Source organism: Lolium perenne, chromosome 1 (genome assembly GCF_019359855.2).
Source record: "Lolium perenne isolate Kyuss_39 chromosome 1, Kyuss_2.0, whole genome shotgun sequence".
NCBI lineage: Eukaryota > Viridiplantae > Streptophyta > Magnoliopsida > Poales > Poaceae > Lolium > Lolium perenne.
The window spans coordinates 172658495-172677688 of record NC_067244.2 but is presented as its reverse complement, the minus strand read 5'-3'; positions in this window follow the sequence as shown (position 1 = coordinate 172677688).

The following is a 19194-nucleotide window of genomic DNA, read 5'->3' as shown; positions in this document are numbered from 1 at the left end:
CGAAGCTCCGCCGGAGATCTCCACCGCTACCGCCACCACGCCGTTGTGCTGCCGGATTCAAGGAGGAGCTACTACTTCCGCTGCCCGCTGGAACGGGGAGAAGGACGTCGTCATCAACACCGAACGTGTGACCGAGTACGGAGGTGCTGCCCGATCGTGGCACCGTGATCAAGATCTTCTACGCGCTTTTGCAAACGGCAAGTGATCGTCTACCGCAGCAATAAGAGCCTACTCTTATAGGCTTTGGAAATCTTCAAGGGTTAGTCTTGATCATCCCCTCGTTGCTCCCGTCTTCTAGATTGCATCTTGGCTTGGATTGCGTTCTCACGGTAGGAAATTTTTTGTTTTCTATGCAACGAATCCCTACAGTGGTATCAGAGCCGTGTCTATGCATAGATGGTTGCACGAGTAGAACACAATGGTTTTGTGGGCGTTGATGCTCTTGTTGTTTTTAGTTTGAGTACTTTGCATCTTTGTGGCATAGTGGGATGAAGCGGCTCGGACTAACTTTACATGACCGCGTTCATGAGACTTGTTCCTCGTTCGACATGCAACTTGTATTGCATAAGAGGCTTTGCGGGTGTCTGTCTCTCCTACTATAGTGAAGATTCAATTTACTCTTCTATTGACAACATTAGTATCACCGTTGTGGTTCATGTTCGTAGGTAGATTAGATCTTACTCAAAAACCCTAAACCACGTAAAATATGCAAACCAAATTAGAGACGTCTAACTTATTTTTGCAGGGTTTGGTGATGTGATATGGCCATAATGTGATGATGAATATGTATGAGATGATCATTATTGTATTGTGGCAACCGGCAGGAGCCTTATGGTTGTCTTTAAATTTCATGTTGAGTAGTATTTCAAAGTAGTTGTAATAGTTGCTACATGAGATGAACAACCATGAAGACGGCGCCATGAACTTTGACGCTACGCCGACGATGATGGAGATCATGCCCGTTGATGATGGAGATCATGTCCGTGCTTTGGAGATGAAGATCAAAGGCGCAAAGACAAAAGGGCCATATCATATCACATATGAATTGCATGTGATGTTAATCCTTTATGCATCTTATTTTGCTTAGATCGCGACGGTAGCATTATAAGATGATCCCTCACATTAATATCAAGATAATAAAGTGTTCTCCCCTCGTATGCACCGTTGTATAGTTCGTCGTTTCGAAGCATCTCGTGATGATCGGATGTGATAGACTCAACGTTTACATACAACGGGTGTAAGCCATGTTGCACACGCGGAATACTTGGGTTTGCTTGACGAGCCTAGCATGTACAGACATGGCCTCGGGACAACGGAAACCGAAAGGTTGAACACGAGTCATATGGATGATATGATCAACATGTTGATGTTCACCATTGAAGCTACATCATCTCACGTGATGATCGGTTTTGGTGTAGTGGATGTGGATCGTGTACCACTTAACAACTATGAGGGATGTTGTATTAAGTGGGAGTTCATTAGTAATTAGATTAAAACATGAACTAATTATCATAAACATAGTTTGAGTAGTATTTTGAATTAATTTTGTAGTATTGGCATCCGTTTTCTACCATGCGCTAGTCTTGTTATTGAGATAGAAATACTGTTAAAATCTGACAAGAAACTTTACGGATTGATACCGTATTGTTAAAGAATCAAGAATTGATTAAGTCCTATTGCAAACTTTTAGTAAACCTCACATTGTTGATTCAAAGAGCTATGGTTTCAATTAGTACCTAAAGTTATCTTGTCTCCGGGAAACTTGAAGTTCAAATCTGTTTGAAAAGTAAGGAGCTGAAAATTTAGTTTTCAGAAATAATCAAGGTATGAGATATATGTGATATCTAAGACCTTATTGCAAGATGATAGAATATAAATTTGGTGAGACTACATAAACTCATAAGTTTTATGGGAATGTATGAAGGTTGAAGACGCCAGGCGTCACAATCCTCCAACTACTGGGGCACTAATAATATTCGCATATCCATGAAGTTATCATCCTTAGTATGCACCGTTGCTAAGACTCGTCGTTTCGAAGCATCACGTGATGATCGGGTGTGATAGATTCTACGTGTGCATAGAACGGGTGCAAGCCAGATTTGCACATGCGAATACCAAGGTTAAAACTTTACGAGCCTAGCATGTACATACATGGTCTCGGAAAATCGTCATGATATGATGGATAAAATTATGAGTGAAATTGTTCATCATATTACAAAGTTACTAATAGTGAAATCTGAAACACTTGTCATATGATGATCAAACTTAAAGTAAGAACCTCAAGGTTATTGGTATTTGACCAACAAATCTAGAAGTTAATAATGTAAAAGTGTTTCTCTGAATAATGAGGAAAGCTAAAAGAGAAACTGCAAAAGATATTTTGGCAAAAACAAAAGAAAAGACTAGAAAGTCTAGCTCAGGTGTATATAAATGATATACATGTTATGGTTGTATTCCTAGTTAAGTCACACTATGAAATTCTTGGGTATTAGTACTATATTGGTTGGTATGAAGTGTCATACAAAACAACGCAATACAAGAATACAATGGCCTAAGTGACTGACAAGGAATATGATAGGAATGCACGACTGGAACAAAATAAAGTGTTATTATGTTCGTCGTTAGCATTCTATCTAGCCCTTAGAATTTATAATAAAGAACTTAATAATTGTTATTTTGCTCTTGTCAAATGAAAACAATGAGTTGTTCAAATTATGACATTACTCCATATACGATGGATAAGTTATTATAAATCTTAATGGTGAAACACACATACATAACACTGACGCTAAAATGCCATAAGGCAAATGATTTGAATTCCACTTATTTGTGGAACCGACATTTAGGTCATGTTAGAAAGGAACGCATGAAGGAACTCCATGCAAATGGATTTTTGGAGTCATTTGATTTTTGAATCATTTGGCGCTTGCAAATCTTTTCTAAAGAGAATGATTAAAATACCGTTCATAGGCCAAGAGTTGAACGGGCAACTAACTTAGTGAAAACATACATGATGATATATGTGGTTCACTGGGCATAGTTGTGTGCGGGAGATTCTTCTACTTCATGAAAACTTCCAACAATAAATTGAGTATATATATGTGGATATATTCGATAAGAAAGAAGTTTGAAACATTTGAATGGATTCAAATAAATTTCAGCATGAAGTGGAAATCATCGTAATAGAAAAATCAAATATCTATGATTGGATCATTTGGAAAATATTTGAATTACGAGTTTTAGCGAACATCTAAGAGAGTCATGAAATTGTTCTACAACTCACATTTCTTGGAGTATCATAATGATGATACAGTATCCGAGAGATGTATCCAAACCTTGTTGGATCAATGATGAGATAAAATATTGATGCCATTATATTTTTTGTGGAATATGCTTTAGTGACTACCGCTTTTACACTTAATAGAGCATCATCATGATCCGTTGAAATGACACCATACGAGTTATGGCATGGGTATGAATCCTAATAGTCTTTTCTTAAATTTTGGTATGCATAGCATAAGTAAATAAGTTTACAACCAAAATCGGATGAATGTCTTTGTTGGTTATCCCAGAGAATTGATTGGGAATTCTTCCCACTACGAGACAAAGACAAAAGTATTTGTCAATGTTTCTTATTTCCGAGAAATTGTTTCTAGTGGAGTATTTGAGTGGGAGGACAATATAATTTGATAAGGTTTATGAAACTGAGCATAATGATCAGAATAGCGCAGCATCGGAATTGGTTTCGGAAGCGGCCACGACGATCATGGCTCCCATGACTACAAAGTGTTTTAGCCATGGAGATCGAAGTGCATATTGAACCTTGTAGGTATGGTTTACTTTGTGATCAAATAAATGATTTGTGGACAAAGGATTGAATTTGAACAATGATAAACCAACTACAAACAAAGAAGTTATGATGGGCCCTGACTCCGTTAAAATGGCTATACGCCATGAAATGCAAGATAGATGAATACTTTTTGAAAGTAAATGGATCTATAGACTTGGATAAAATATCCTTGAAGAAGCTTGACTTGTCGAAAAATTGTTTACGACAAAGTTCAAAGAGTTGACTACGATAAGATTAGATCTTCCGTAGCAATGCTTATAGTCTATGTGGATTATTCTAGTAATCACTACATATTTCTTTTATGAGATATGCTAGTAGGATGGCAAAATACATTACTTATCAGAAGTATGTATTAAAGGTGTATACAAGATACAACCAAGAGTTTTGCTGGTCCGTGGAATACTAGATAGGTATACAAACTTCAATTGGATGAAGTAAGTATCGCGCAGTTGGAATCTTCACCAGATGAAATAGTCAAAGAGTTTTTGATTTCATCAGACACGATGAAGAGGCTTGCATTTGCAAGAAATTAAGTGGGAGCGCTGAGACTTATTTATAATACTCATGTAGATGACATATAGTTGGTTATAATGATGTAATTATATACTTGATTAAAAGGTTTCATTGAAAATTAACTTCAATGAAAGGATATGGACTGAAACATATTTAGTGTCAAGATCTATGAAGATAGATTGAAACACATAATAACTTTAAGTCAAAGTACATAAAATGGATATTGAAGTAGTTCAATATAGAAATATTAAGAAAATGTTCTTGTCATGTGAAGGTTTAACAAGACTTGAGTGTATCTGACACTCAATGAGTAAAAACACATGAGTGATTTTAGATCATGAATAATATGTACAAAATCAGATATCTTGTGCTCTAAAAGGTTATGAGCATATACCAGAATGATTCATGTGATGATCATTGAAAAACAGTAAGAATATTCTTGAAGTACTTAAGAAGAACCAAGAATATATATATATAATTTTATATGAAGAAATGACAAACAAATTGCTGTAAAGTGTTGCACCGATATTTGTTTTGTCACATATAAAAATAAAATTTCAATCTCAAATTAGACTAAGTGTTGTTTAAAAGGTAGCACAATGAGCTAGAAGTTGTCTATGCTAGATTTAGAAGAGTTCTAAATATTATGACGGATTCTACAAAAGAAGGCAGAGTATGTCATTGTGTTGACAATGACAAAGGATGTTAAGTCAAGAGGTTCTTTGAGAACTTGGTGTAGTTCCGATAGAGTCAGAACTTTGAAGCTATATTGTGTGTGACAATATTAGTGACATATTTCAGACCGCGGAATTAAGGTTCCACCAGAAGACCAAACATATTTAATGCTGACTCATTTGGAAATGAGTGATGCGTTGAGACGCAAATGAATTACAAAATACATACGTTTCTGAGCGTGTCAGATCCGTTGACTAAAACCTCTCCCGTGAGCAATACATGATAAAGCACCGGAAGGCCAAGGTGTTATATCTTTACAAATGTAAACTAGATTATTGACTCTAGTGCAAGTGGGAGACTGTTGGAGATATGCCCAAAAGGCAATAATAAATGGTTATTATATATCTTTGTGTTTATGATAATGTTTACATACCATGCTATAATTGTATTAACCGAAACATTGATACATGTGTGTTATGTGAACAACAAGGAGTCCCTAGTAAAGCCTCTTGTATAACTAGCTTGTTGATTAATAGATGATCATGGTTTCGTGATCATGAACATTGGATGCTATTAATAACAAGGTTATGTCATTATATGAATGATGTAATGGACACACCCAATTAAGCGTAGCATAAGATCACGTCATTAAGTTATTTTCTATAAGCTTTCGATACATAGTTACCTAGTCCTTATGACCATGAGATCATGTAAATCACTTATACCGGAAAGGTACTTTGATTACATCAAACGCCACTGCGTAAATGGGTGGTTATAAAGGTGGGATTAAGTATCCGGAAAGTATGAGTTGAGGCATATGGATCAACAGTGGGATTTGTCCATCCCGATGACGGATAGATATACTCTGGGCCCTCTCGGTGGAATGTCATCTAATGTCTTGCAAGCATATGAATAAGTTCATAAGAGACCACATACCACGGTACGAGTAAAGAGTACCTGTCAGGAGACGAGGTTGAACAAGGTATAAAGTGATACCGATGATCAAACCTCGGACAAGTAAAATATCGCGTGACAAAGGGAATTAGTATCGTATGTGAATGGTTCATTCGATCACTAAGTCATCGTTGAATATGTGGGAGCCATTATGGATCTCCATATCCCGCTATTGGTTATTGGTTGGAGAGAGTACTCAACCATGTCCGCATAGTTCACGAACCGTAGGGTGACACACTTAAGGTTTGATGTTGAAATGGTAGAACTTGAATATGGAATGGAGTTCGAAGTTTTGTTCGAAGTCCCGGATGGGATCCCGGACATCACGAGGAGTTCCAGAATGGTCCGGAGAATAAGATTCATATATAGGAAGTCATTTTATAAGATTTAAAATGATCCGGAAGATTCTATGGAAGGTTCTAGAAGGTTCTAGAAAAGTCCGGAAGGAATCACTAAGGAAGGAGGAGTCCCGGAGGGACTCCACCTCCCCATGGCCGGCCAACCCTAGAGGGTGGAGTCCAAGGTGGACTCCACCAAAGGGGGCCGGCCACTCCCTCACATGGAAGGGGGAATCCCACCCCAAGTGGGATTCCCACCTTGGGTAGGTTTCCCTACTACATGGAAGGTTCTTGTGTTGGGGTCTTATTCGAAGACTTGTAGTCCAACACTTGGGGATCCACCTATATAATGAGGGGCATAGGGGAGGGGGCCGGCCACCACAAGCCCATAGCTTGGCCGCACCCCTAGGTGGCCGGCCACCCCCTCTCCCAAACCCTAGCCGCCCCTCTCTCCTCCTCTTCTCCCGCACGCTTAGAGAAGCTCCGCCGGAGATCTCCACCGCCACCGCCACCACGCCGTCGTGCTGCTGGATTCAAGGAGGAGCTACTACTTCCGCTGCCCGCTGGAACGGGGAGAAGGACGTCGTCATCAACACCGAACGTGTGACCGAGTACGGAGGTGCTGCCCGATCGTGGCACCGTGATCAAGATCTTCTACGCGCTTTTGCAAGCGGCAAGTGATCGTCTACCGCAGCAATAAGAGCCTACTCTTATAGGCTTTGGAAATCTTCAAGGGTTAGTCTTGATCATCCCCTCGTTGCTCCCGTCTTCTAGATTGCATCTTGGCTTGGATTGCGTTCTCACGGTAGGAAATTTTTTGTTTTCTATGCAACGAATCCCTACACATGCAAGATCATAAACAACACATATATGATAGATTGATAATCAACATAACATTGTATTCCATATTCATCGGATCCCAACAAACACAACATGTAGCATTACAAATAGATGATCTTGATCATGATAGGTGATGGCGTGTATTTCACACGTTCGTTGGGCAACCCCAAGAGGAATGTATGATGCGCACAGCAGCAAGTTTTCCCTCAGAAAGAAACCAAGGTTTATCGAACCAGGAGGAGCCAAGAAGCACGTTGAAGGTTGATGGCGGCGAGATGTAGTGCGGCGCAACACCAGGGATTCCGGCGCCAACGTGGAACCTGCACAACACAACCAAAGTACTTTGCCCCAACGAAACAGTGAGGTTGTCAATCTCACCGGCTTGCTGTAACAAAGGATTAACCGTATTGTGTGGAAGATGATTGTTTGCAGAAAACAGTAGAACAAGTATTGCAGTAGATTGTATTTCAGTAAAGAGAATTGGACCGGGGTCCACAGTTCACTAGAGGTGTCTCTCCCATAAGACGAACAGCATGTTGGGTGAACAAATTACAGTTGGGCAATTGACAAATAAAGAGAGCATGACAATGCACATACATATCATGATGAGTATAGTGAGATTTAATTGGGCATTACGACAAAGTACATAGACCGCCATCCAACTGCATCTATGCCTAAAAAGTCCACCTTCAGGTTATCATCCGAACCCCCTCCAGTATTAAGTTGCAAAGCAACAGACAATTGCATTAAGTATGGTGCGTAATGTAATCAACAACTACATCCTTAGACATAGCATCAATGTTTTATCCCTAGTGGCAACAGCACAACACAACCTTAGAACTTTCTGTCACTGTCCCAGGTGTCAATGCAGGCATGAACCCACTATCGAGCATAAGTACTCCCTCTTGGAGTTACAAGCATCTACTTGGCCAGAGCATCTACTTGGCCAGAGCATCTACTAGTAACGGAGAGCATGCAAGATCATAAACAACACATAAGCATAACTTTGATAATCAACATAACAAGTATTCTCTATTCATCGGATCCCAACAAACGCAACATATAGAATTACAGATAGATGATCTTGATCATGATAGGCAGCTCACAAGATCCGACAATGATAGCACAATGGGGAGAAGACAACCATCTAGCTACTGCTATGGACCCATAGTCCAGGGGTAGACTACTCACACATCACACCGGAGGCGACCATGGCGGCGTAGAGTCCTCCGGGAGATGATTCCCCTCTCCGGCAGGGTGCCGGAGGCGATCTCCTGGATCCCCCGAGATGGGATCGGCGGCGGCGGCGTCTCTGGAAGGTTTTCCGTATCGTGGTTCTCGGTACTGGGGGTTTCGTCACGGAGGCTATTTGTAGGCGGAAGGGCAGGTCAAGAGGCGGCACGGGGGCCCCACACCACAGGCCGGCGCGGCCAAGGGGGGGGCCGCGCCGCCCTATGGTGTGGCCCCTCCGTGGCCCCTCTTCGTCTCTCCTTCGGACTTCTGGAAGCTTCGTGAGAAAATAGGCCCCTGGGCTTTGATTTCGTCCAATTCCGAGAATATTTCCTTACTAGGATTTCTGAAACCAAAAACAGCAGAAAACAACAACTGGCACTTCGGCATCTTGTTAATAGGTTAGTTCCAGAAAATGCACGAATATGACATAAAGTGTGCATAAAACATGTAGATAACATCAATAATGTGGCATGGAACATAAGAAATTATCGATACGTCGGAGACGTATCAGCATCCCCAAGCTTAGTTCTGCTCGTCCCGAGCAGGTAAAACGATAACACAGATAATTTCTGGAGTGACATGCCATCATAATCTTGATCATACTATTTGTAAAGCATATGTAGTGAATGCAGCGATCAAAACAATGTATATGACATGAGTAAACAAGTGAATCATATAGCAAAGACTTTTCATGAATAGCACTTCAAGACAAGCATCAATAAGTCTTGCATAAGAGTTAACTCATAAAGCAATAATTCAAAGTAAAGGCATTGAAGCAACACAAAAGAAGATTAAGTTTCAGCGGTTGCTTTCAACTTGTAACATGTATATCTCATGGATATTGTCAACATAGAGTAATATAATAAGTGCAATAAGCAAATATGTAGGAATCAATGCACAGTTCACACAAGTGTTTGCTTCTTGAGGTGGAGAGAAATAGGTGAACTGACTCAACATTGAAAGTAAAAGAATGGTCCTTCATAGAGGAAAAGCATCGATTGCTATATTTGTGCTAGAGCTTTGATTTTGAAAACATGGAACAATTTTGTCAACGGTAGTAATAAAGCATATGCACCATGTAAATTATATCTTATAAGTTGCAAGCCTCATGCATAGTGTACTAATAGTGCCCGCACCTTGTCCTAATTAGCTTGGACTACCTGGATTATCACCGCAATACATATGCTTTAACCAAGTATCACAAAGGGGTACCTCTATGCCGCCTGTACAAAGGTCTAAGGAGAAAGCTCGCATTTGGATTTCTCGCTTTTGATTATTCTCAACTTAGACATCCATACCGGGACAACATAGACAACAGATAATGGACTCCTCTTTTAATGCTTTAAGCATTCAACAACAATTAATTCTTTTCTCATTAGAGATTTGAGGATGTTTGTCCAAAACTGAAACTTCCACCATGGAGCATGGCTTTAGTTAGCGGCCCAATGTTCTTCTCTCACAATATGCATGCTCAAACCATTCAACTCAGTGTAGATCGCCCTTACTTCAGACAAGACGAACATGCATAGCAACTCACATGAAATTCAACCAATGAATAGTTGATGGCGTCCCCAGTAAACATGGTTATCGCACAACAAGCAACTTAATAAGAGATAAAGTGCATAATTACATATTCAATACCACAATAGTTTTTAAGCTATTTGTCCCATGAGCTATATATTGCAAAGGTGAATGATGGAATTTTAAAGGTAGCACTCAAGCAATTTACTTTGGAATGGCTGGAAAATACCATGTAGTATAGGTAGGTATGGTGGACACAAATGGCATAGTGGTTGGCTCAAGTGTTTTGGATGCATGAAAAGTATTCCCTCTCGATACAATGGTTTTAGGCTAGCAAGGCTTATTTGAAACAAACACAAGGATGAACCGGTGCAGCAAAACTCACATAAAAGACATATTGAAAACATTATAAGACTCTACACCGTCTTCCTTGTTGTTCAAACTCAATACTAGAAATTATCTAGACCTTAGAGAAACCAAATATGCAAACCAAATTTTAGCATGCTCTATGTATTTCTTCATTAATGGGTGCAAAGCATATGATGCAAGAGCTTAAACATGAGCACAACAATTGCCAAGTATCACATTACCCAAGACATTTATAGCAATTACTACATGTATCATTTTCCAATTCCAACCATATAACAATTTAACGAAGGAGAAACTTCGCCATGAATACTATGAGTAGAAACCAAGGACATACTTGTCCATATGCTACAGCGGAGCGTGTCTCTCTCCCATAAAGTGAATGCTAGGATCCATTTTATTCAAACAAAACAAAAAACAAAAACAAACCGACGCTCCAAGAAAAAGCACATAAGATGTGATGGAATAAAAATATAGTTTCAGGGGAGGAACCTGATAATGTTGTCGATGAAGAAGGGGATGCCTTGGGCATCCCCAAGCTTAGACGCTTGAGTCTTCTTGATATATGCAGGGGTGAACCACCGGGTGCATCCCCAAGCTTAGAGCTTTCACTCTCCTTGATCATGTTGCATCATACTCCTCTCTTGATCCTTGAAAACTTCCTCCACACCAAACTCGAAACAACTCATTAGAGGGTTAGTGCACAATATAAATTGACATATTCAGAGGTGACACAATCATTCTTAACACTTCTGGACATTGCATAATGCTACTGGACATTAGTGGATCAAAGAAATTCATCCAACATAGCGAAAGAGGCAATGCGAAATAAAAGGCAGAATCTGTCAAAACAGAACAGTTCGTATTGACGAATTTTAAAATGGCACCAGACTTGCTCAAATGAAAATGCTCAAATTGAATGAAAGTTGCATACATATCTGAGGATCATGCACGTAAATTGGCTTAATTTTCTGAGTTACCTACAGGGAGGTGGACCCAGATTCGTGACAGCAAAGAAATCTGGAACTGTGCAGTAATCCAAATCTAGTACTTACTTTTCTATCAACGGCTTAACTTGGCACAACAAAACACAAAACTAAGATAAGGAGAGGTTGCTACAGTAGTAAACAACTTCCAAGACACAAAATAAAAACAAAATACTGTAGGTAAAAACATGGGTTGTCTCCCATAAGCGCTTTTCTTTAACGCCTTTCAGCTAGGCGCAGAAAGTGTGTATCAAGTATTATCAAGAGATGAAGTGTCAACATCATAATTTGTTCTCATAATAGAATCAAAAGGTACCTTCATTCTCTTTCTAGGGAAGTGTTCCATACCTTTCTTGAGAGGAAATTGATATTTTATATTACCTTCCTTCATATCAATGGTAGCACCAACAGTTCGAAGAAAAGGTCTTCCCAATATAATGGGACAAGATGCATTGTATTCAATATCCAAGACAACAAAATCAACGGGGACAAGGTTATTGTTAACGGTAATGCGAACATTATCAACTTTACCCAAAGGTTTCTTTGTAGAATGATCAGCAAGATTAACATCCAAATAACAATTTTTTAGCGGTGGCAAGTCAAGCATATTATAAATTTTCTTAGGCATAACAGAAATACTTGCACCAAGATCACATAAAGCATTACAATCAAAATCTTTAATCTTCATCTTAATGATGGGCTCCCAACCATCCTCTAACTTTTTAGGAATAGAGGCTTCACGCTCTAGTTTCTCTTCTCTAGCTTTTATGAGAGCATTTGTAATATGATGCGTGAAAGCCAAATTTATAGCACTAGCATTAGGACTTTTAGCAAGTTTTTGCAAGAACTTTATAACTTCAGAGATGTGGCAATCATCAAAATTCAAACCATTATAATCTAAAACAATGGGATCATCATCCCCAATGTTGGAAAAAATTTCAGCAGCTTTATCACAGGCAGTTTCAGCAGTTTTAGCAGTTTCAGGCAGTTTTTCGCGCTTTGCATTAGAAGTGGAAACATTGCTAACACCAATTCTTTTATTAGTATGAGTAGAAGGTGCAGCAACATGTATAGCATTAGCATTACTAGTGGTGGTAATAGTCCAAACTTTAGCTACATTCTTCTCTTTAGCTAGTTTTTCATTTTCTTCTCTATCCCACCTAGCACGCAGTTCAGCCATTAATCTTATATTCTCATTAATTCTAACTTGAATGGCATTTGCTGTAGTAGTAATTTTATTATGATGATTCTCATTAGGCAAAACTTTTGATTTCAAAAGATCAACATCAGCAGCAAGACTATCGACTTTAGAAGCAAGTATATCAATTTTCCCAAGCTTTTCTTCAACAGATTTGTTAAAAGCAGTTTGTGTACTAATAAATTCTTTAAGCATGGCCTCAAGTCCAGGGGGTGAACTCCTATTATTGTTGTAAGAATTTCCATAAGAATTATCATAGCCGTTGCTATTATTATAAGGATATGGCCTATAGTTGTTACTAGAATTGTTCCGGTAAGCATTGTTGTTGAAATTATTATTTTTAATGAAGTTTACATCAACATGTTCTTCTTGTGCAACCAATGAAGCTAATGGAACATTATTAGGATCAATATTAGTCCTATCATTCACAAGCATAGACATAATAGCATCAATCTTATCACTCAAGGAAGAGGTTTCTTCGACAGAATTTACCTTCTTACCTTGTGGAGCTCTTTCCGTGTGCCATTCAGAGTAATTGATCATCATATTATCAAGAAGCTTTGTTGCTTCACCAAGAGTGATGGACATAAAGGTACCTCCAGCAGCTGAATCCAATAAATTCCGTGAAGAAAAATTTAGTCCTTGCAGCGTGTCTTGATCTCCCCGGCAACGGCGCCAGAAAATATGCTTGATGGCGTGTATTTCACACGTTCGTTGGGCAACCCCAAGAGGAAGGTATGATGCGCACAGCAGCAAGTTTTCCCTCAGAAAGAAACCAAGGTTTATCGAACCAGGAGGAGCCAAGAAGCACGTTGAAGGTTGATGGCGGCGAGATGTAGTGCGGCGCAACACCAGGGATTCCGGCGCCAACGTGGAACCTGCACAACACAACCAAAGTACTTTGCCCCAACGAAACAGTGAGGTTGTCAATCTCACCGGCTTGCTGTAACAAAGGATTAACCGTATTGTGTGGAAGATGATTGTTTGCAGAAAACAGTAGAACAAGTATTGCAGTAGATTGTATTTCAGTAAAGAGAATTGGACCGGGGTCCACAGTTCACTAGAGGTGTCTCTCCCATAAGACGAACAGCATGTTGGGTGAACAAATTACAGTTGGGCAATTGACAAATAAAGAGAGCATGACAATGCACATACATATCATGATGAGTATAGTGAGATTTAATTGGGCATTACGACAAAGTACATAGACCGCCATCCAACTGCATCTATGCCTAAAAAGTCCACCTTCAGGTTATCATCCGAACCCCCTCCAGTATTAAGTTGCAAAGCAACAGACAATTGCATTAAGTATGGTGCGTAATGTAATCAACAACTACATCCTTAGACATAGCATCAATGTTTTATCCCTAGTGGCAACAGCACAACACAACCTTAGAACTTTACATCACTGTCCCGGTGTCAATGCGAGCATGAACCCACTATCGAGCATAAGTACTCCCTCTTGGAGTTACAAGCATCTACTTGGCCAGAGCATCTACTAGTAACGGAGAGCATGCAAGATCATAAACAACACATAAGCATAACTTTGATAATCAACATAACAAGTATTCTCTATTCATCGGATCCCAACAAACGCAACATATAGAATTACAGATAGATGATCTTGATCATGATAGGCAGCTCACAAGATCCGACAATGATAGCACAATGGGGAGAAGACAACCATCTAGCTACTGCTATGGACCCATAGTCCAGGGGTAGACTACTCACACATCACACCGGAGGCGACCATGGCGGCGTAGAGTCCTCCGGGAGATGATTCCCCTCTCCGGCAGGGTGCCGGAGGAGATCTCCTGGATCCCCGAGATGGGATCGGCGGCGGCGTCTCGGAAGGTTTTCCGTATCGTGGTTCTCGATGCTTGGGGGTTTCGCAACGGAGGCTTTAAGTAGGCGGAAGGGCAGGTCAAGAGGCGGCACGGGGGCCCCACACCACAGGCCGGCGCGGCCAAGGGGGGGGCCGCGCCGCCCTATGGTGTGGCCCCTCCGTGGCCCCTCTTCGTCTCTCCTTCGGACTTCTGGAAGCTTCGTGAGAAAATAGGCCCCTGGGCTTTGATTTCGTCCAATTCCGAGAATATTTCCTTACTAGGATTTCTGAAACCAAAAACAGCAGAAAACAGCAACTGGCACTTCGGCATCTTGTTAATAGGTTAGTTCCAGAAAATGCACGAATATGACATAAAGTGTGCATAAAACATGTAGATAACATCAATAATGTGGCATGGAACATAAGAAATTATCGATACGTCGGAGACGTATCAATAGGCAGCTCACAAGATCGAACAATGATAGCACATGAGGAGAAGACAACCATCTAGCTACTGCTATGGACCCATAGTCCAGGGGTGAACTACTCACACATCAATCCGGAGGCGATCATGGTGATGAAGAGTCCTCCGGGAGATGATTCCCCTCTCCGGCAGGGTGCCGGAGGTGATCTCCTGAATCCCCCGAGATGGGATTGGCGGCGGTATCTCTGGAAGGTTTTCCGTATCGTGGCTCTCGGTACTGGGGTTTTCGCGATGAAGGCTTTAAGTAGGTGGAAGGGCAGAGTCGGAGGGCTGACGTGGGCCCCACATGCTAGGGCGGTGCGGGCCCAGCCCTGGCCGCGCGGCCCTAGTGTGGCGGCGCCTTGTCGCCCCACTTCGTATCCCCTTCGGTCTTCTGGAAGCTTCGTGGAAAAATAAGACCCTGGGCGTTGATTTCGTCCAATTCCGAGAATGTTCCCTTTGTAGGATTTCTGAAACCAAAAACAGCAGAAAACAGCAACTGGCTCTTCGGCATCTCGTCAATAAGTTAGTGCCGGAAAATGCATAAATATGACATAAAGTGTGTACAAAACATGTGAGTATCATCATAAAAGTAGCATGGAACATAAGAAATTATAGATACGTTTGAGACGTATCAGGGATCAGGCGGATCCATGGGTCTAGAGTTTCTGGGTGGTTGGCGCGACGGCGGCGTTGACCCCTGTGTGGATTTTGTCCTCTGGCTCCGCCGTCGTGGCCGCGACTACTCCGGCGTCGCCATGGAGCTATGTAAAGGAGTAGAGCTGGCATTCCGCCGACACACTCCAGGAGTTGGTTGGGCCGATGTGGGCATGGAGGATGTAGAAGGGCGTCGTCGCTGTTTTCCATCGACTCCGTCGATTGGCTTCGGCGGCGGTGCGGCTCGGACAAGCTTGGGGCTCTCCCCGGCCGATGTGCCTGTGGTGACCTGGCATACCACTGCATGGTGTAGTATGCAAGTCTGACATAACACCAATGAAACACCGTTCCACTAGTATTACATCGCTCACAATGGTACAACAGAAACATATGCGGGTCCAAGGCATGTCTATAGAATTACATACAGACTCTGTTACAGAAGATCAGCACAGCCTCCTACTTTACAATGAGGTAAAACTGCAAATAAACTCCAGGAGAATGACTCGTAGTCTAATCTTATCACTGACTTTACTTGTAGAGGTTTTGACTAGCTATAGAGGTTATGAATAGATTCTAGCTAAATAGGAGCTAGGTTTAGGAAGCTAGTTCCTTTTTATTGCTAATCTAGGTTTTCTCCTTGTTGGATGTGGTATCTAACTCCTCTGACAGGGTCCTGTCTCTTGAAGTAGTTGTTGACTCCTCAGCCTTCAAGTTGCACTGTAGATCCTCCTTCGATGCCTCCATATCTAAGCAGGTGATTTAAGAGTGGGATGAGTACGAGCGTACTCAACAAGTTCATTATAGGAAAGATGTGTTTAATGCACTAGCTACAGCATTAGACCAGAAGATTTTCATAACCATTTCTTCAAAAGGTTGCTTTTATTCAGAAGAACTATGTCCGTCAGCCTTCACTGGTTTACTAGAAATTCATGGAGTTCCTTTCCGGCCGCGTTCGCAGTTCCATATCCCGGAACAGGGAGTGACATGTCACGATTTGTTAAACTCTGCAGAGGTGTGTTGCTTTACCCATAAGAGATCTTAACATTGGTGCCAACCGGGTGATCTTTCCCGTCCACACTTCCTTTGGTGTGTGGCCAGGTATAAGTCATAGCCAATCACTGGGCCTTCCCGCGACCCCGCATACCCACCCATTGTAAACCACTGGCCTCGAACTGATTCTCTAATCAAGTCCCTAGACCAGCCCGTTATAATCCATCATAGATACATACCGCAGTAGAAGCAATGAGTCTCTACCCCGGGGCTTCCTCCCTGCCTAAGCATGTACATGCTGGCCACCTGCAGTTGTACCCGTTGGTATGCGAGAGGGAAAAGAACAGCTGACTACTCCGTCCCATTCCAGATCTTATGGTAAACACGGGTATTACGGCGCAAGAATCACTGAACGACATTTGTTGTTAATCCTATGTGAATATAAACCCACTTCAACGGAACCTCCACCGAACTCATACCATGGTTCCATTGCCCACCACATAGTCATATTCATAGTTATGAAAATAGTACTTTTGCTTTTCATGCAAGAGTGATAAGTATACTTATTTGCAAGTAATTTGGTAAAAATACTCAAATGACATGAGCAAGCGATGAACTTGCCTTTCTTGACTGCAAGATTATGCAGGCAAGGTCTTCGATATGCAATAACTCCAAATTCTGAAATAGCATCATCGTCCGGTAAGGACGATGTTTAAAAGATTGGCAAGGATGCAATAATGCATAAGTATGAGATGCATTCGCTCTAAACGTGACATAACCCCGATGATTTATGATTAGTGAGTTGGTATGATTGTTTTAGGGTGTGTTGTACTTTTAGAGATGGTTCACAAACAAGGTTATTATTAGTGTTTTGTTGTCTTAGAATCATAAACAAGCTATTTTGGCTTAGTATAACACACATACACGCACAAGGTTCGGCCAGACACGTACGAAGCAAGCCCAGTTCATCCCCACACTCAAGTCTTTCTCCATGCACGGACACGAGAATCGTGATTCGCCTCTCGCTCGCTCGCGACCTGGCCGCCGCCCCGCCGTCTCCTGCCGTCATCGACCGCATCCGCCTCCGCTGACCTTCGGCGCAGCTCCACCATCTCCTCCTCCACCAAATCCCCACCGGCGCCTCCACTCTACGCCTTCGCCTCCGCGCCCACAGCAAACCCTAGCCCGCGGTTGTCTTGGTCGCCGCCGGACGCTAGCGGCTCCGGCTACTCTGGCCGCTTCCCTTTGTTGACCTCATTGCCTCGATGTTTTTCCTCGACCACCTCCCGAACTCTCGCTCGATTTGGCCATGCTCGGCCACCCACCGGTCTCCCCGATGGTATGGTGTTGCTGCTGTTGTGCCGCTACTACGTCCTTAATCTGAATTTCGAGCCCAGCTCCACTACCCAGATGCCGACAACCACCTCCCGGTTCCCCGGGTCGACCTCGCCTCCTCTTCTGCGTCACCTGCGACTACATCGTAGCCTACCTTTCGGTGAGCTATTTCTCCTCCTCTCTATCTCTCTATAATGTGTCATGTGATCTGGTGATTGGGCAGTGGTGGTTCTGTCCTGGTTCATGACATGGATCTGTAATGTTGTGTGCAATTCGGGTGGTGCTATTGATCTCCTAGAGATTTGTTTGTACTACTATATAATTGGATTTGTATGTACAACGACAAGTTATGATTCATCTAGGTCCTGGTGTTAGTCTTGATGTCTAGCTAACTCTAAATGTTGGTTACATGTTCAGGTCATTCTAGCATATTAGGATTTGGATAGAAACTAGAGATTTGATCTTGGTTATATCATTCAAATGGTTATAAGCTTTTGAATTTAGATGGTTGGATTGCTAGATAGTTCCTGGAGTATAAGATGATGTTGTTGACAAATGCTATCAACGTAGCCCAGTGAGTACTAGGTACATGTTCTAGTAGATTTTATGGTTAGGAAGGAATGTAAAAGGAACTACTACTAATAATATGATTATATGCATCCTATGATGCGTATGATTCAAACGAATAAATCTCGACAATCTGTATACGAGAAATAGGTGATGCAATATATGGGTGAGTTATAAAGGTTTGGTTTGTTGTGTAATTGAAGATATGACAGTAAATCTTGTCATGCAAGTAGGAGTGTGCGGATAATATGCTTTCGCTGATTTTACTTTCCCGGTTCATACATAGACATGATATAAGTAGCTATTTGATATTTTCTTGTTGTGTTTCTTCCTGGTGGGGTTTTCTTTAGTGTTCCTAGAGTATTTACTTGCTGTAATTAATTGTGTGGATTTGTTTTGATGTTCAAAAGATAACAGTAGCTTATGTAAAATAGTTCTCGGTCAATTAAATACTTAGTTAGATGGTTTCTAATCTTCTTGGTTATGCGTTAATTACTGGTTGTTGCTGGTGGTCATCGGATCATGCATATATAAGATCTGATCATGTGATAGTGTTTGTGGATCATGCATATATACGATCTGATCATGTGATATTATTTGTGAGTGCCACGTATGTCCAATATTTGGACAACTCTATTGCTTGGTAGTTAAAGTGATAAGAATAGATGTTTGGCTCGATTTCTTAGCTCGGCCTGTGATGCGAAGACTGAAGCACAGTTTCCGCTATGGACAAATACTAAGATTTGGCTTTCCAAATTCTCTGTGATGAGTCTGCATAAGTATTATTTACTTTGAATTTCCTTGTGCTTTCTTTTTTATCTATAGCCGATAAGATCCGATAGATATTGTCCTAGATGTTGTTGTCTAAAGATTTCTAGATCAT